The 20,307-nt window shown below is 39.2% G+C and overlaps 1 protein-coding gene across 1 annotated transcript in view; it reads left to right on the top strand.

The window, feature by feature from the left end:
* Syt14 (synaptotagmin XIV) overlaps positions 1-20,307 on the top strand; it is a gene marked incomplete at its 5' end in the record, with an annotated part of 257,951 nt that overhangs the window by 9,088 nt on the left and 228,556 nt on the right. The window contains 1 exon segment of the mRNA XM_013504506.1: positions 6,151-6,198.

Genomic DNA, 20,307 nt, shown 5'->3' with positions numbered 1-20,307 from the left:
TAGAGGGTGTCTCCTCTACCAAGGGACCTTTCTCCCTATCCTGGAGGACTTGGTTTCAGAGTCCTGGGCACACTAGGCCACCCTCTCCAGCAGCTATGACCACCCATCAGCATCAGTGTGAAAGCTGCTTTCTGTCCTGGGGTTTTTACTACTTTAAAACTTTTAAAGTTACTTTTAGTACTTTTAAAATTCCTACTTTATTGATGACTTCTTATTTTTTCTTATTGTACAGGTTCAGTAACAAGCACAGGGTTTACAAAGAGAGTTACTAGGTGATGCTGACTTTAGAACTGCAGGTCTGGCTCAGTTCAGAAGCCCTGATCTTTTCCCACAACACAATATTTTAAATTAGGGACCCAAATTGGAATTCTGCCTTGAATGAATGACTAAATTGGTAACGAAGCTCATGGGTTTGAGAGTCCGTGGTCTGAGTGGTGAGGTTAGTCTGGGGAGTTGGCAGCAGCAGCAGGAAGGACCGCGTGTCCTCACTGTGGTGTCTGTGTGAGACAGCCAGAGCAGCGCGAGCCAGGTGTCGGCCTCGCTGCTGTGACTACCTCATGGGACGGCTTTGGAGGAGAGCCTCCAGATGAGATGAACTTTGACACACTTCCACAGTAGCCTTTCAGTGCTGGACCAAGAAGAAGTAAGTAGAATCTGTAAATCGTGATGATTTAGGATAAAGTCAGGACATGATCCAGAAAGTGAATTTTGGGAAGGACCCTTGAGCTCTGAGGTTTAATTCCTTTCTTTATAGCTAAATGTATTGAGGGGAAGTGAAGCTTGGTTGGTTGAGGTGGTCGCTGTGGGCGTGGCCTGGAAGGGTCCATCTCCCTCTCTGTCCCATGATCTCTACTTCCTACTACCATGCCAGGAGCTTTTTCTCCTCTTTGATGCCCCTCTGCCACGCAGACCTGGTGCCTTCCCTTGGAGCCAGCTGATTATGGACTGAAACCTCTACAATCTGTGAGCCAAAATACACCCTTCCTCCCTGTAGCTGTGGGTGTTGGGTATCGTGGCTCAGCAATGAGAAGGTAACTGAGATGGAACTAGTGACAGTAAGTTTGGGTTCTCGATAGTTTCTTGTAGGTACTAGGGTTTTCTTTATACTCACAGACAACTTCACTATTGTATTACAGCTGAGCAGAAATTGGAATAGCAGAAGCTCCTTCAACTACTGTACTTTGTACTAATGCAAGGACCCATTCAAACTGCTGTGTAGCCTGAATTCCTTTTACAGAATTGTTTTACTTTGCAGAATCAAAATATGTTTTGGCTTCATAATTTCTATGGCAGCCAGGTGTTCAGAAGGCAGAGGCTGAGGACAGGATTCATTACCCATTATCGGTAGAAGAGCTGCATCCGTCACTGCTGCACCAGTCAGCACAGTAAACCATCAAAGTACCAAGAGCAGGAGAGTTACCAGAGGGAGCATGTCTGACTAGACTGAGGTTTCCATTGGTCCCTGGGCTGTCTTAGGAAACTCATGGGTGTACGACTTCCACACGACCTACAGGAGTCTGACTGAGGTGATTGGAGCTGTCAGAGTTATGAATCCTGGGGTTAGCGTGTCCAAGCTTGATGGGAACATTCCTTTCTGTTTTATTTTTCAACTTGACATTATGAGCACCAGAATCAGCTTTGACCCCTGTGGATTTCCCATGAGCAGTATGACCAGTTTTACCTATATGACTTGTGGCTTCTCTGCTGATAACTTTGTGTGAAAGTGGCATCATCTTGGTAACATCAAAAGACATAATTCTAACTTTCATGCTCTGTAGGAGACTTGGAAGTCAGAAGTCCCAAAATTCAGGAGAAATAGCACCAAAGAGATCATATACAGTCCCTTTCTAGATCTTTTCTAGGTGCAAAGGTTAATATGTTTAACATATGCTCCCTTCCACACCAAGTGGATGAGGTGTAGTGAGAGGTGTGGCTGCCTCAAAGCCACCCCCATGCCCTGCACCCCATCTTGCCTGGAGAGCTGGATTCCACTTTGTATACCTGGGTGCATTTTGATAGGATTGGAATATCACCGTACATTTTTCTCTGTAAACATGGAGACAAATACATATTTTATAGTGATCACCTTCCTTTAAAATAATTCCAGTGACCAGGCACGCTCACAATTATGTGTACATTTTTATATTCATACAGAAGCCATGTGCACACAATCACAGCACATGCATGTGTGTGTCCACACACGGGTGTTTCTTCTTACTCTCTGTATTTATGTCAGTTGTAGAGGACTGTGCCAGTTTCCATCACACTCCTACATGGGTTTGCCTGGGGAGAAAAGATGGTAACTTAGATGAAGCTTGTCATTTTCTATTTCTCATTTGTGTGCTGCTGAGACGGCTATCTCAAGAGCAGGGCTAGTACTATCTACAAGTATAGCTTTTGCAAAATTCATTTTATTTAAATTGTTTAAAGGATTAGAAAACAAGTTCATAATTTTTTTGTTATAAAGATATATCAATTTTTATCTTCTTAAGTATCTTAATCATAATGTTTAAATTTTTTTTCTAGTGCCCCTGGACCCTGTTCATATTTAATGTCTCAGTTTGCTTATCTGTACTATAAAATAATGAGTCAGACAACTTTACGTCTGAGTTCTAGTCTCCTCTTATGTTACTTACTTGGTTTTTATGAGTACCTTGATAGATTTGACAGTTAGCAATTAACTTCATGATTTAAGATATAGCAATTATTTGACTAGCTTCTTATTTATGAGATTTTCTCACTTAATGGAGATGAATTGAATACTTACAAAAGGAAGTTAGCATTCATTGTCATTTGATGGTTTTTTTATTATCATTAAAACCAAGTCATAAAAATTATGCTGTTATATTTAAGATTAGATGCATATAGTAAAACCTAATATATACGTATATATACATATATATGTATACATTTTTCTTTCTTTTTGTTTTTTGAGACAGGTTCTCACTATGTAGTTCAGACTGGCCTTGACCTCACTTTGTAACCCAGGCTGGCCTTGAACTCATAGCAATCCTCCTGCCTTAGCCTCCCACGTGCTGGGATTACAGATGTGAACCACAAACACCAGCTTCCAATTTATATTAAATATATGGAAGAATCTAGTTTTCTAGTCTGTTGTCCTAATCACTGGTTCATGTCAACATGAAAGTCTAGCTTTAATTACAAACCTAGTAAAGCTCAACTTGGTTACATGAATAAAGTACATAACTCAAACTAAGTTACAAATATTAACATTTAGAAAGTATACCTCAATGACTAAAAAGAAGAAATATTACAAATGTTAATTTTTAGAAAATATGCCTTAATGACTACAGTGAAGAAATACATCTAAGGAACCTATGAAAATGTTGTAGGCCTCAATATATATTATATCATAGTCCCATTACTTGATTCTTCTAATGTCTTGAACATGGTTTCTCCTTGTGGATTGGTAGATACCCTCTCATCTGACTGATGGGTCCTTGATTTTGAAGATAGATTGTGTGTAGATGTATTTCATTCTAGCCCTTGGCAAGTGATCTGTGGTTGCTCATTGGTAATATACCAGTTAATACAGAGTTTTATACGAGTTTTTACGAGTGATAATTCTGTAATCGTGGCTTTGTGTTAGGTGTCTTTTTCTTGCTGAATCTTAACTTCCTGATAATAAGTGATAAGTCTGTATTGCTGATAAGGAAGCAGTGGCATTGTTACAGCCAAATTAGACTGTAGCTCTAACCTACTTTAGTGAAGCAATACTGTTTTCTAGTTTTTTTAGCTTGCTTTCCAGATGACCTATTTTTTTTTTTTTTTTTTTTTGCTGGATATCATGGTTTTTCTCTCTCATGTAATTGCTGTAAGGTACTTCTGTTTCTTATAACTGAGCTGCTTATAAGCTTCTATGATGAACTAAAATGATTAAATTACTTAATTTTGTATGATGCAAAGTTTAAAGCATAATGATAGGGTCATGTACAGAACACTACGAAATACAATCAAGTGGTGACATGTTTTTGAGTGAAGTAAATACATATTTGTATAGTAAACCCTATTAAAATTACTCTTAGCAATAAATTGGTATAACCAGTAAGTATATCTTCATGGGATGTATGTGCTTTATTTTTCAGTACCGGCGATTGAACCCAGGGTCTTCACATTGAGCTACGTCCTAGCCTCTTTTTAGGAAGTCACATTTTGGGGACAGTCTTGCTGAGTCTCTGAGTCTCTCAGGCTGGGCTACAAATTGGGATTCTTCTGCCCCAGCCTCCCAGAGTGCTGGCAGTGTGATGCTGTGATAGATGTATGCGTTGTGGGTAGAATATTAAATTAAGCCAGTTAACTCATCTGTTACCTCATCTACTATTGTTTGTGTGTGTGATGTGGTGAGAACATTTAAAATCTTGCTTAGCAGTTTTCAAAAGTACAATATATTGTTCTGAACGATAGTTACCATTGTGTGCATAGATCTCTAAAACTAATTTCCTGCCCAGTGGGGTGGTGCATTCCTGTAATCCCATAACTTAGGAGGCTGAGACAGGAGGATTGCTGTGATTTTGAGGCTGCCTTGTACTATGTAGTGAGTTTAAAACCAGCCCAAACTACATGGTGATACCCTGTCTCAAACAAAACAAAACAAAACACTAATTTCTCTTTCTGATTGAGCCACATCTCCCCATTCCTGTCTCCCTGCTCTGATAGCAACCGTCCTGCTCTGTGTCTGTGAGTTGACTTTTTTAGTTTCCACACATAAGTGAGATTGCATGTTTGTCTTTCTGTGCCTGGCTTATTTCACTCAGCATAATGTTTTCCATATTTATTCTTATTATTGGAAATGCAGCGTCCTCCTTACAGATTGTATTCTGTTGTGTACGTGCCACCTTTTCTTTACCCATCCTGTTATTTGCCATTATCTTGCCAAAGATACATTTACTGCGTAACCCAGTGGCATGCATGTGGGCAGGAAAGAGACGCATATAAAATGGCTTGTAGCACAATTATTTATAACAACCCAAATTCAAGACAGTCTAAATGTTTCTGAATTGAAGTTTACGTATGTGTGAATATCTATAGTTTGTGTATATGCATATATATATTTGGACAGTGGAATTCTGCAAAGCAATGAAAAAGAATAAATTACAACAATAACTGAGAAAATGGACTGATCTTGTAAACATTGAAAAAAACCAAGGCTCAGGGGGCCAGGGATTTAGCTCAGCTGCACAACTGCCTGCCTGGCAAGTGCAAGGTCCTGAGTTTGATTCCTGGTACCAAAAAAAAAGCAAGGCTCAGAAATGCCCACTCAATGATTCTGTGTATTTAAACTTTCCTTTTTTGTCTTTTTTTGAGACGGGGTCCCTCTCTGAAATTCAGACTGGCCTTGAGCTCACTACAAAGTGAGCAGGCTGGCCTTGAACAAAGGGAGGCTGCGATTACAGGCCTGTGCCACCACATGCAGCTCCTTAAACTTTACAAACAGACAAAGGGAAGCTGCGGTTAACGCTCGGGAGGTGGTCGCCTCTGGGGCGGAGGCGCCCCGGAGGACTGGGCTGTGCCCAGGTTTGCAGTGACTCAGGTGCACTCTGTGGCTACTGGTTGTGTTGGACTTTATAGGTTTGTGCGCTTTTCTGTATTTGTGCCCAATAAATATTTTAAAAAATGAAACGTTAAAAAGGCTCTTTCCAAAGAAGATAGCAGATAATAAAAGTAATTTTCGGTCAAATTTGTTCTCACACGTTAGTAAGGCGGTAAAGGGGTCGAGTTTCACGTATGCACTGAGTCATTGTAGCTGGTGCCGCACAGGGTGACTTTCCAGCCCTAACCAGCGCATTCGTTGAGGCTCAGACACAGAATCGGGTCCTTCTGCAGCGTCCCCTTTTAGATGGTGGGAGTGGTGCTGTGCTCTTAGCCCCGAGAAGTCTGTCATTCACAGTAATCCACTGGCAGGAAACCTCTTCGTCCCCAAAGTCTGTAAAGCTTTACTTTTGGGGTTGTTCAGGAAAATTCTTCAGTATCTTGCTATCATACTCACTTGGTTAAGTTTAAAGAGAACAAGGTGTTTTTTTTTTTTCTGAGATCATTCATAGGTGCTAGTTTAAAATGTTTCTTTGTAACTGTCAAACTCTGGCTGTTTTCTGTGATTTTAACTTCTGGTGAACTTTTTTTCTTTAACAGGTGGAGAGAGAACTTGTGGAGTACATGAGCTCATCTGTATTAGAAAAGGTAAGTCAAGGTGCTATGTGGATATTTAAATACTAAATGCTTTGTGACGCATCATAAATTGTAGTGAGATGGCAGATGATTTGGATTTATAGGGCATAAAGTTTAAAAACTATGTATTTGTTATATGTATTGCAGAGTTAAGTGTGCCTAAAGTACATACCGTTTTTCTCATGTGGCTCTTGGGAGTTGTCACTTTCCATTTAGTTCTGCTGGCCTGATAAAGCCTGGTTGCTAGCATATTGGTTCTTAGCCATGGTGAAGAGGCAAAGAATGGAGGGTTTGATTTCTGTTCCCTTTCAGACTCTGGCATCTGAGTGCATGCTGCTGTCCCATTGACTTCTGTTCTGTTACTGTACCCCATCAGAGAGATGTGAGGAGGTGGTTGAAATTCAGATCGGGAGCATATCCAAAGACCACAGCGCCCTATGACACCAGCAGCTGTCTGTGCTTCCTTAGAAGGAGCCACCTGCCATCTGGGTGGTTCACCAAGGTGGCTTCAGGAAAGGTAATTCAGTTATTAGGTGGGAGGCAAGGAGTCAGGTGTAAGAATCCAGAGAACCTTGGGTGCCCGGAGCTCCTAAGAAGTGGTGATAATCTGTGGAACGGCCTAAAGAAAGGGGTAGACCGGGGGGTCAGCAGGAGTCCTCATGATTTACCATCCTGGTCTCTCTCTAAACTCAGAGTACTTTCTTTTCCTTGTATCTCTTGCAAACTCACCTGGCCCTCCTGAGTCTGGCTAGCCAGCAACCTCCCCACCTTGATATCTCATCTGGAGAGCTTTGGAGCAGTGTTTGCGATGCATGAGTGTGAGTGGCATGCAGGGAAAGTCAGCCTGTTTTCTCCACGTCTCTGACAGCTCAGAAAAACCTTGGCTTCTTCAGAGTTGAAAAAAAAAATTTTAATCCTTTGTAGGTAAATTTATGTGACTGTTGCTGACACAGTCACGGTGATTTATCTCTGTGTTGCAATTGCTGTTCATTTAAAAACAACCTCCTTCCTTTATTACCAGGTAGCTTATCTGTACCTTTTGTCTGATACCATGGAGGAGGAAATTGAAGTCAGTTCTTTCTTCGATTTGTGCTTCTGAGCTAAATGGGGTATGGGAGGCAGAAGGAACAGATTCATATGTTGCTTTTTCTATGTCAAGATTCTTAGTCTTGTACTGTGATATTTTAACCCAGAATTACTAAAATATCTTAAATAGTTTTATAGTTATTACATTGTCCTACTAAACTCTTATTTGATAGGACAGCAAATATGCTGCAGATCAATGGGAACCAAAGGCTGTTAAAGCCGTGGTTGTGTAGAGAACTGAGCTAAGCACAGAGACAGCGAGGAGGAAGAAAACTGAAGAAAACTGAGGGTCTTTTGTGGCTGCAGGGGGGACAGAAAGCTGCAGTGGAGAAGGTGGGATTTAATGTGGGTGAGGATCTGAATACACCTTCTCACTACGGCTCCTCTTCCTGTTTACCATTGCACTCTTACTTCATATCTGAGAGTTCTCAGTGTGCCTTTCCCAGGTTTTTCTGTATCAGTCTAGCTTGCTTTCTTCCATTTTTCTATATAACTTTAATTCTGTGATTGATTTTTTAAAAAAATGTACTCACACTGTACCCATGTTATGGAAAAGTATCTGAATCTCTATATATCTTTGTGTCAAGCATCCTATTCTGGTGGGTGTTTCATAAGAATTTGAATATTTCCACAATTAAGGCTGAGAGCTAAAGCTGTTGCATTTTAAGCCAGACTTTCCTATAGTAGATTGTATAAGGCTGATGTAAAGTAAATAAATTAGTGTCAGTAATTCGGAAAAAATGAGATCTATGATATCATGTGTAATTTCTTTTTTTACCTGTTTGACTCTTCTCTGTCTCCTTTGCTGGCCCCTCTCCTTTGTCACACCTGTACGTGTGGAACAGACCAGAGTTTGGTCTCGGGTTACTTCACGTTTCTAATCCATCCCTTCTAGGTGATTTTACCTAGTGTTGTTGTTTTAAATGCCCCAGGAACTTATAAATCCAGCTCTGAGCAGTCGTTGAGCTCTTGCTTGTTTAGCGGATATCCTGTCTGGTGTTCATTGGAGTAATAGCCTCACGTGTCTAGTGTGTAAGTCTCGGCTTTTCTCGAGTGAGCCTCTGCTTCCCTCAGTCTTCCCCATCTCAGCTGATAGCACCGTCTACCCAGTAGTGAAGTCCTCACTGAAGAATCTTCGTACCTTGTTTTCTTATCTCCTGAATTGATCCACAAGTTCTGTCCATGTTATCTGTAAAAATATATTCTGAATCCACCTGTTTTGCTTGTCCTGCAGATGTCATTGTAGTCTGGAGCCCTATTTTCTTTTGCTCAGACGACCGTAATAGTTTTCTGCCTGGTGTCCTCACTCCCACACTCCTACAGTGAGTATTAGTAATTTTAAACAATGTAAATGAGGCCATTTTACTTTGCTAGTTGGAATTCTTTGGTTGGTCCTCATTAAACCTGGAATAAAATCAAGGTACCTCATGGTGACCAACAAAGCCTGACGTGATAGCATCCACTCAGAGCCCAAAATGTCATCTAAATGTCACCAGCTCAGAAGTCTGTTGTCTAAATCTTCAGCACATTTCAGTGAGACTTGTCCTGGCTCAGCTTTTCTTTTCACCTTTGGATCTGAACTAGAAACGAAGTTGCCTGCTCTTCCAGTCCCGTGGGGACAGGCGTAGGACAGTGTTATAGCCTTGCCCCAGTGAGAAGGTGAGGACATGGAAGGAAAAGAGGAAGCAGCGGACCCAAGCAAGGGTAAAATTCAACTGGGCAACATCGGTTAGGTTTCAGGACTCGGGAATAGTATTCTGAGGTATTCGGCTCTGAGGCTCCACCTGCACAGGGTAGGATTCTGCCCTCCAGTCAGACTCTGAGGATGGCCGTTAGCAGAGATGAAAGGCAGCAAGTGTTGGGGAAAATATGGAGAAAAAGAAGCCTTTGCACATTGTTAGGGATGTAAATTGGTGAGACATTATGGAAAACAGAATTTCCTCAAAAAAATTACAAATAGAGATAATGTATGGCCTAGTAATTCCTCTATGGGAGTGTATCCAAAAGAAGGAGCATGTATATGGAGGAGGTACCCGCAGGCCCGTGTTCTTCATTATTTACAGTCACCAAGATACGGGCTCGACAGGAGAAGGTGTGGTGTAAATGCACAGTGGAGTCCTGCTCAGCCTTTGTGAAGGAGGAGCTTCTGGGGGTGATAGGTGTCTGCCTGAAATCCCAGCTACCTGGGAGGCTGACACAGGAGAATGCCAAGTTTGAAGCTAGCTTGGACAACTGAGACCCTGTTCCAAAGAACAATTACAATAAAAAGAGCTGGTGGGGCTGGGGATTTAGCTCAATGGCAAAAGCGCCTGCCTGGCAAGCGCAAGGTCGTGAGTTCGGTTCCCGGTACCGGAGAAAAACCAAAAAAAAAAAAAAATAAAAAAATAAAAAAATAAAAAAATAAAAAGAGCTGGGGATGTAGCTCAGTGGTAGAGCACTCGTCTCACATATGTGCACCCTAGATTCAATTCCTAGTGGTGGGAAAAAGTAAAAAAAGGAAGTGATCCTGTCATTGGCAGCAACATGAACAATCTAGAAGAAATTTAAAGTGAAATAAATGAGACAAAGATAAATACTATATGTTCTCACTTATGTGTAAGATCTAAACAAGAAACCCGAACACATGGAGGTATAAAGTAGAATGGCAGTTACTGGGGAGGGGGTTGGGAAGATACTGGTCAGAGGATACTGAATTTCAGTTAATAGGAATAAATTCAAGAGATCTGTAGGTAACAATAATGTATTATATTCTTGAAAAGCACAAGGTAGACTTTTAATGTTCTCATCACAAATCAGAACTATATTAAATCTATTTAACAGTTTTGGAAGTATGGCCATTTTCACTATATTGGTTCTTCATACTCACGAGCAAGGGGTAACTTTCCATTTTCTGATATCTGCTTCAGTTGCCTTTTTCAGAGTACTTTTTCAGCCTTTGTTAGATTGATTCCTAGGTATTTCATTTTTTTGGATGCTACTGTGAAAGGTGTTGTTTCCCTAATTTCTCCCTTAGTGAGTTTGTTATTTGTGTAGAGGAAGGTATTGATTTTTGAGTGTTGACTTTGTACCCAGCTATACTACTGAATTTGCTTATGAAATCTAGCAGCTTTTTAGTGGAGTTTTTGGGCTCTTCTATGTAGTGTATCGTGTTATCTGCAAATAATGATAATTTAACTTCTTCCTTTCCTATTGTTATTCCTTTTATTTCTTTCTCTTGCCTAGTTGCTCTGGCTAAAGTTTCCAGGACTAGTTTGAATAAGAGTGGAGAAGTGGACGACCTTATCTTGTTCTGATTTTAGAGAGAAGGCTTTCAGTTTTTGTTCATTTAGGATAATGTTAGCTGTTGGTTTGTCATAGATGGCTTTGATCAGATTGAGGTAATTTTTTGTAGGGTTTCTAATTTTTTATTCCAATTTTCTGTAGGGTTTTTAGCATGAATGGGTGCTGCACTTTGTCAAAAGCTTTTTCTTCATTTGTTGAGATGCTTATATGATTTTTGTGCTTGGCTCTGTTAATATGGTGTATTACATTTATTGATTTACATATGTTGAACTACCCCTGCATCCCTGGGATGAATCCCACTTGGTTATGGTGTATAATCTTCTTGACGATTTACTGCATTCTGTTTGCCAGTATCTTATTGAGGATATCTGCATCTGTGTTCATTAGGGAGACTGGCCCATAATTCTCTTTTTTAGTTGGGTCCTATTCCGTTTGTGGTATCAGGGTAATGCTTGCTTCCAGGAATGAATTTGGGAGTATTGATTCCCTTTCAATTTCATTAAAGGGTTTGAGAAGTAGTAGTGTTCGATCTATTCTAAATTTCTTGTAGAGTTCAGCAGTGAATCCATCAGGGCCTGGGCTTTTCTTCCTTGGTAGGTCTTTACTTACATCTTTGATTTAATTGATGGATAATTGTTTATTTAGGATTTTTTGTATCTTGTTGATTCAGCTTTTGTAATTCATATGTATCTAGGAATCTGTCCATTTCTTCTGCGTTTTCCATCTTATTAGAATATGAGTTCTCAAAATAGGTATAGATAATCTTCTGGATTTCTGCAGGGTCTGTTATGATTTTACCCTTTTTATTCCTAATTGCATGAATTTGAGTCTTTCCTTTTTAAAAAAGATTGGCTAAAGGTTTGCTGATTTTATTTAATCTTTCAAAGAATCAACTTCTAAATTCATTAATTCTTTGTATTGTTTTCTCTGTCTCCCATGTGTTAATTTCTGCTCTGATCTTTATGGTTTCCTCCCTTGTAAGAGGTTTTGGCTTAGCCTGCTCCTTCTTTTCTAGAAGTTTGAGGTTCACATTAAGTTCTTTATTTGTACTTGCTCTGTTTTCCTGATAGGGGTATTCACTGTTATAAATTTCCCTCTTAGGACTGCTTTCATTGTGTCCCAGAAGTTCCAGTATATTGTACTGTGGTTATCATTTAAATGTAGAAACTATCTAATTTCTTCTTTAATTTTATCTGTGACCTGTTCGTTGTTCAGGAGGGTGTTATTTAATTTCCATTTGTTTATGAAGTTCTTATGATTTCTTTTACCATTTCATTGCACTATAGTCTGATAACATAAATGGGATAACTTCAGTTCCTTTGCATTTATTTAAGTGTGTTCTGTGGGCTAGTGTGTAGTCTGTTTTGGAGAATGTCCCATGTGCAGCTGAGAAGAATGTGTATTCTGATATTGTAGGGTGGAACACTCGTTAGATGTCTACTAATTCCATTTGTTCAAAAGTTTGGTTCATTTCTAATATTTGATATTGCTTTGTTAAAGGGCGATTATTACGTAGCTATTAAAAAATTACAAAATTCCTTACCTTATGTATTGTACTGCTTTGCATTTCTACCAGAAATCAGTTAAATCACAGCTGTGTCATAGTGTCTTAATCTTTTGTTGTTATTATTGCCATTACAGTTGTTAATCTGCTAACTAAAAATTATAGCTCAGTATCATTCAGATTTTCATTTGTCTTAAGAGGTTGAATATCTCTTTAAGTTCTGTTTGTGAGTATCAGATGGTAGTTACCCACAGTGAGACAGGCATACACAGTGGTATACATGTACACACCAATAGACAGGTGCCGCCTGGTGTGACTCGAAGGACACAACAGACCCTTCTTGCAGAATGTCACCATAGATGTCCCATGGCTTCTCTTCCCTTGATGTTTGCCAAGTTAAGACATGTGTAATCTTGAGAAATTCATTTCAAAATACTTTACATGGGGAAAGGTCGGTCCCCCAGCACTGTCATCCAATGCCAGCACACAGTGTATTAGTTTTCTTCCCTTCGCTGTGGAAAGCAGAATATAAGTGTGGTGTCTGTGCAGAAGAGGTTGGGAGGTGCGTGCAAAGCAGAGGTGGGACAGACTTGGACAGTGCAGAATAAGCAGGTTTGGGGTACCAAGCGCAGAAGACACAGTGTATACATTTTGCAGTGTTGCTGTCAGTTCCTTTGCATTATTTCTATTTTTGCCCCCTGTATAGAGCAAAACCCAGCTCTACCCTTACTCCCCAGCTATTCCTCTACCTTTCTTGACTTGGGCATAGATGGAGGCGTATAAGATCTGAGAAAGACTATGTTAATAATGTGCTCTTCCTGGATGTTACACCGGGCGGGCCCCTTTCACCCTTTCTCAACAACTGCTAAGTCAAAGGCCCTAGAGGAAGTTAGCTTTTCCTTCTATTTTTTTTTTTAATAGTGTTTTCTATAGCCACTTCATGGTGTCCTCTGCCCTCTGGTAACCTTTGACTCTTGCAGAAGAGACTTGTAGCAGGGCTTCACGGATTTCTGTGTCATGTGGAAGGTAGTGGTGGTGGGCGGGGCGCCACTGTGGGAAGCCCCTGACGGTGTGGCCAGCCTGGCCCTGCCTTGTGTGCCTGATGGAAGACAAGAAGCTATGGATCAGAGCCCAAAGGTTACGCAGGGGAGGGTGAGTTCCCAGCACTGTCATGTTGCAGTCTTTGAAAGTAGATAATTTATTATCTTAATGATTTTATTCTCCTTGATTGCCTTGCATTGTGCTAGGGGTAATTTTCAGTTTTACATCTTTCTTAAGTAAAACCATCTTTCAAAAGCCATGCTCTCAGGTGACTGTAATGTAGTGGTTCCTTTTGAGGCTGAGGTTTTGACAGAAGCAAGGTAACAGTGTAGCCTGTGTACTAAAAAGGACTGGGCATGGTACACTTGAATTTTTTCTTTTTTTATTTTATGAAAAACAAAACCATTTTAGAAAATAATAAGGGAATAACAATAGTTGAAATACTGTGCATTATTGTCTTTACTCAGAGTACAAGACAAACAGTTTAATTTTTTTCAATTTGTGTTTCCTGTTAGTCCAATTTGTAGTGCATAATGATAGCATTCCTAGTCGAGAGGGCTTATGTGTGCCCAACATTCCTTAATTCTTTGTCAGCCCCTTCTCTTCTCCCCCTTCCTTCCATCTCTCGGTTCCCTCCCCTTAGAAATGGTATAGTTTAATTTCACATGATAATGCAGTGTTAGATCAGCAACTTGGTGTGGTGGTTGTGTGTGCGTTAGCCCTCTCTTGAAACTGAAGCTGCAGCAGATCCAGGCTCAAAATTAAGGCATGTCATTGCGTGCTCAACATCTCCTCTTTAAAACTGACAGCTCTGCTTTTTAATCACAGTGATTACTTTTACATTAGTAAGAGCATTCCCTTAGTCCTATCATCCACTATACACATCGTATCCCCAGAGGCAAAGGCTTTCAACTTTGTTTCCCTTTGTCGGATAGGGAACACTTCACAAGTTTATGCGTCGTCCTTGTGCTGGCACCATGCTAGCCTTGTCTGCTTCGTTCCGGATGTAGTACGTGTGCTGCACAAGTCAGCGCTTAGAGCTCTTTTAGCTGTAGGCACTCCCTGCCCTGCTTACTTTCATATTCTAAAGTTTCTGTACAACTTTTGATTTTTGGAGGTATTTAGGCATATTTTGATTTTCTGTACAGTAGGTGAGGTTTTAGCTCTAGTGGATTGGTTCACATTTGTTAGATGTATGGCTCTGGACTCAGGATTCCTAGATCCTGGTACAAGATTGTCTTTCTGTGACCTCCTGCCTCTATGACCCTGGGCATTTTACCTAGCCCTTTTATAGCTCACTATTCTTGTCCATGTTTGGAAGAGGATAACAGTGCTGTCTGTCATAGGTGCTATTCTGAGGTTCAAACATGTAAAGATATAACAGTTGATTTATTGAGTAAAATGAAATCAGCGAAAGTAATAATAATTTTTAAATTTTAATTAGTACATGTTTGTAGTACATGATGGTTACATTCATTGTGGAAAATTGGTACATGTGCATGAGACACTTCAGTTCTTTTTTTCCCCTTTCTCCTTTGCCCCACATCTTTCTGCCATCATCACATTCACTTATTTATTCTATATGTTCTTATAGAGTTAGCTATCATCCATATAGATTCATAGCCAAACTAATGGGCCAAAAACATATAAAACACATAAGACAATTATAGTAAGTCAAGGCAAACTTTTAGATACATTGTCCATGCTAGGTAACTACAACTTCTTTCTCTCTTGTCTTTTATTTTGTACCCTATTTATATATTGAGTTTCTCACATAAGAGAAGCCATGCCATATTTAAGCCTGTGTGTCTGATTTACTTCCCTTAACATCATGGTCTCAAGGCACATCCATTTTCCTTGAGATGACTCAAGTTTATCCTTCTTTATGCAGAGTAGTACTCCATGGTGTGTATATACCACATTTTCATTATCCATTCATCTGTTGATGGACATATAAGCTGCTTTCAAGATTTAGCTATTATGAATTGTGCTGCTATAAATATAGGTATGCATACATCACTGTGGTATGATGTCTTTAACTCTTTTGTGAATTCTACCTAGAAGGAGAATAGTTGGATCAAATGAAATTTCCATTTTTGGGGGAATCTCCATACTGATTTTCATAGTGTTTCTGTCAGTTTATGCTCTCACCAACAGTGAAGAACATTCCTTTTTCCTCACAGCTTCACCAGCATTTGTTACTGGTTGATTTCTTGATGATAGCCATTTTTTCTAGAGTTAGATGGTGTGGAGGACCACCTGGGTGACTCTCTTTGAAGGAGGAGCAATTGTCTCCATTTTGGCTGAACTTGACCCTATTTCCATGTATTGATATGTACAGAACTGGCTAGGTCTTTTCCTTATCACTTCAGTTGGCCTTAAGCAATGCATATCGGTCCAGCCGAAGTGCTGATGTGTAGTGTTTGAAAATGATAGGCGGTGTTTCCCTGAACACCCCCTTGTTCCCTTGTGTGAGCCTGGAGCTCACACAGGGATGAAGAACCCTCCACGCTGTGGGCTGAGATCAAGCCTCGAGATAGAGGCTTGACTTCATGGGGCTTGAAAGATTATACATCAGAGCTGAAGCACCAACCCCAAAACATTAGATTCTATCTCAGTTGTGTTATGCAGATTATTCTTTCTGCATATCCTTCTTTCTGTGTGTTGCAGAGGTGATTGCAGGCCTCCTACCTAGCCCAACTCATACCACTCACCTGTTTCCTGCAATTCTCGCAGTCACTCATGCTCAAGCCACTCCTTTCTTCACAAATTAATAAAACCTGTGTTTGGCCCTGGGTTGAGGCCTTTGTTCCAGATAGCCATCATCTTGCCTGGACTTAGCACCCTTTGGCTCCCCATAACTACAAATATGCCTTGGTGTCTTTCTTCTTGCCATGGGTTGCACTGGAAGTGATAGATTGGAATTAACTCACTAGAATTCCAATAATTTTCCATGGGATTATAAATGTAAATTTCCTGGGCTGCGACAGGACCATGAAGTGTTCTTTATAAGATGGAATCTCAGTGTTGTTTTAATTTGAGAATAATATGTATTCTGTTTTTGTGTGATGGACCATTCTGTAGATGTCTATTATGTCCATTTGCTTCAAGGTTAGGTTCAACTCTGATATTTCTTTGTTGATTTCTTTTTTTTTTTTGTCTAGTTGATCTGTCCATTTATGACATTGGGGTCTAGGTGATGGAGACCACCATGAAGCAGCCCTGAGCAGGACTTAAATTAACCAGTTGGCTTTTTATGTTTACTTGTGAATCTGTCCAAAGCCTAGGCCACTTGTCTGAAAGTGGGCGACGTACTCATAGTAGGTGAACCTCTGTGAGTCATTATTCCCTACTGAAGCCTATAATAGTGGGTGAATCTGGAAAGCCTCAAAGGATAAAACAAGATCACAGCCAAGGACACCTGGATCTCATCTCAACTAGATAAAGACTATAGCCTCAGGCATCTTACTCCTGGGTGGATTAATTTAATACCTTACTAAGGGTTAATTGAATGCCTTACTTGTAAAATTGAGTAATTCTGCCCTTCTTGAGTACTCCCCTCCCTTCTAAATAAATATGGGCCACCCAGAGAAGGTCTTGGTCTTAGCCCCAAGAGAATCTTGAATTCTGTGAGAGGGCTTTGATCCTTCTGGAGCCCTGAAATCATTCTATTCACCTCTTTTTATTTAGCCTTTGCCGTACACTCATTTGGGAAACTGCAGACCTGAGCAGCCCACAATAACTTAAATGATATTATTAACCTGATAAAACTGGAGCCTGAACAGGGACTTCTAATCCTTGGACTGGAAACTTTTATCCTAAAGAAGTAAGTCTACCTAGAGTGGAAAATGTGGGAGATGGAGAAGGCCTTCACAGGACAAAAACTTCACCAGGGATGCCTGGAGAAAGGAGGGAAGAGAAGCATTCTACAAGGAATAGGAGTAAGTCTTCCCACTGTGAACAAGCTGTTTTTATCCAGGAGTAAAATGGGCCAAAAATTTTCATCTGAAGAGCAAAGATACATAAAGCTGCTCCAAGGTTTGCTTGGAAGCTCAGGGGCTCATGTGCCAAAAAAAGACCTAACAAAAATGTTACAAGAGGTAACCAAATATAATTCATGGTTTCCTCAGACAGATACTGTAGATACTGATGATTGGGAAAGAGTTGGAAAAAATCTTAGGCACACAACAGGAAAAATAATTTCCCCTGAGACATTTTCAACTTGGAACCTAGTTTGTTCAGTTTTAAGTCCACTGCAGAGCTTACAGTCAATAGTCTCTGAGTCAGAGGAAACAAATGAGCTCCAAGCAGAGACACCTAGGCAGGAGCAGGAGCCTTTCAGAAGAACATCCCATGCTGCTCTATCCAGAAACTTACAGATTTTAAAGGAATAAGCAGCTGTAAAAGGAGAACTCATTAGCACCCCTGCTTGCTTCCCGTTTGGAACTCAGTGAAATCATTGTAATGAGGAGATTGTTTCTCATTTACCTTTTGAAATTCAGGTGCTAAAAAATATTAAAGTGTTTTTCAAATTCTTCTTATAAGAGATCTCTATTAATTGACCTATTAAAAAAATTTGGACTAGTCTTTTTATAATTACAAATTTAAAAATTGTAAAAATTATTATTATTCAATTTGGCCAAAAATATATTTGAGTGCACTCTGACTTTATAAGCAAATTGTCTTGTTTGTGTCTTTGTTTGTCTCTGTCCAGTCTGCAAACAGCTGTTTTATTTGAGCTCAACAAATTTTTCTTCTTTTTGTATTTTTGAAGCATTTTTCTATAGTTTAATTTGGCTTATAGATAAATGTCATCTAAAATTAAGGATATGCTTCCACCACCAAGGTTGCCAGCTGGTTAAAAGGATGTCAAAATTGGTTTTATAAATGTCATGCATATTGTTGTTTATGTATTATGATTTGAGAGTCGCTCATTGTTCAAATTTAATGTGTTAAATATTTAGATTATGTTTTCATGGGGTATCAAAAATTTATTAAGATAATTGAAAATCCCTTAGGGTGAGGAGAAACCACTGGACAGTTCTCTGATTGATAAATAAGCAGCTACCTGAAAACATTCTTTCATTCTTTGTTCATTAATAGGAAACCCCAATAATCTCCATAGCCTTGTGGGAGACACCCCAATAAATATTGTTCAAAATATATTATTGTGATATATTTACATTGTCATCATCAAAAGGTTAAGTTTTCAAAAAATAAGATGATAAGGTTTTCTGATTGAAAGATGTTCTTGATACAAAACTAAAGAAACAAAATAATGACAATTCATTATTGCTAATTTCATGGTGTATTAAATGTATTCATACCTTCCAAATATACAGTATTGTAAAATGTAAAATTGGGATTGTTTATAGTGATAAACATCTGCCTTTCTCTTGTGCCCCAGACATTTATAATAAGAGGTTCATATCAAGCCAACATAAGGTCATCAGTCAAACAATAATTTTTATCAAAAACCTATGTGATATGTATGCTATGCATCTACGACTATATTTAGAGATGATTAGATATTGAACAGCCGAGACAATGTTACAAGGGGTATGCGGGTATTTGGTGCATATATATTTATTATTATTATATTCCTGCTGAGTTGTTCTCTTGACAAGTATATAGTGACCATCTTTGTCTGTTCTGATCAGTTTTGGCTTGAAATCCACTTAGTCTGAAATTGGTGTAGTGGCTCTTGCTTTTTTTGGGGTTCCAATTGTATGGAATATTGTTTTCCATCTTTTGTTGTTGGTTTTTTGAGATAGTGTCTCACAATGTAGTTCAAGCTGGCCTTGAAATCATCATATTGCTCAGGCTAGCCATGAATTTGTGGCAATTTAGCTGAGTGCTGGGATTACAGATGTATGCCACTGTGTCCAGTCCATCCTTTAATTTTTAACCTGTGAGTTTCTTTTTGATTTAAATGTGTTTCTTGTCTACTGCATATCACTGGGTTCTGTTTCTTGATCCATTCTGCCAACTTGTGTCTTTTGATTGGGGAAATGAGACCATTCACAATGAGTGTTATTACTGAGAGGTATTGACATTCCTGTCATTGTGTTATTTTCCTGTTGCTGGTTTCTATATATATTTTTTTCCTTTTGCATAGCTGCTCATCCTGGCAGGTTATTTATTCTTTTGGACTCACTGGGATTGTTGGCTTCATTGTCTCTTTCTAGGATATCCTTGAGAATTTTTTCTAATGCTGGTTTGGTCATCATGAATTTTTTGAGGTGCACCTTCTCATGGAAATGCCTTACTTTTCCTTCAGTTTTGAAGGAAACTTTTATAGGATTCATTAGTTGTGATTGGAGTTGTTTCCTTTTAGGACTTGAAACACTTCACTGCAAGCCCTCCTGGCCTTTAAGGGTTTGTGTAGAGAAGTGTGTTGTGATTCTACTGAGTTTGCTTTGCTTTTCTCTAACAGCTGTTATGATTTTGTCCCTGTGATGGACTGCTGGAAATTTGAGGATAATGTGACAAGGAGAGGTTCTCTTTTGGTTATGGCTACTTAGGGTTTTATATGCTTTACTTATTTATTTGTATGTTTCTTTCTTTCACTTTATTTTGAAAGTTTTCTGCCATTATTTCAGTGAACAAATTTTTTATGCCATTGTGCTGTCTTCTGATTGTTCTTTTATTCCAGTTATTCTTAGATTAGTCCTTTTTGTGTAGTCTAGTAGTTTTGAATCCATTTTTCATGTTCTCTTATTTTTTAAAGGTGTCTTTCAGAAGTTGCTATTTGAATGTGTCATTGTCTTCTGATTCTGAAATTCTGTGCTCACATTGGTTGCTTCTGCTGCTTGTACTTTCAGTACGATTTTTAGTATCCTGGATTTCTGATTGAAAATCTCTTCATGCACTCTAATTCTTTGTTGAACTGGTCATTTATGTTTTGTATCATTTTGTTTAGCTCATCTAGTTCCTGCATCTTTTTGTTAGTACTTTCATTATCTGTATAGTTACATCTTGATCTGCTGAGTGCCTCTTGGATCTGTTTTTTTTTGTTTTTTTTTTAGCTATTTTTTAACCTCTCATGTTATCCTTTTGAGTAATTTGCATATGTAGTTTACGCTGTTCTGCTCCTTGGTGCCCCTTGGATGGGCTTCAGGAGAATTGGGAATTTTGGGAGGCATTTTGTTGCCTTGTGTTCTCATGTTTCTGTTGTTTTGTTTTGTGCTAGGTTTTTGGATGCTTAT

This window comes from Chinchilla lanigera, unplaced genomic scaffold, assembly GCF_000276665.1.
Source record: "Chinchilla lanigera isolate Chin_1 unplaced genomic scaffold, ChiLan1.0 scaffold00088, whole genome shotgun sequence".
In the NCBI taxonomy this organism is placed as follows: domain Eukaryota; kingdom Metazoa; phylum Chordata; class Mammalia; order Rodentia; family Chinchillidae; genus Chinchilla; species Chinchilla lanigera.
The sequence above is the reverse complement of the archived record's forward strand: the minus strand, read 5'-3'. Positions and strand labels throughout refer to the sequence as shown.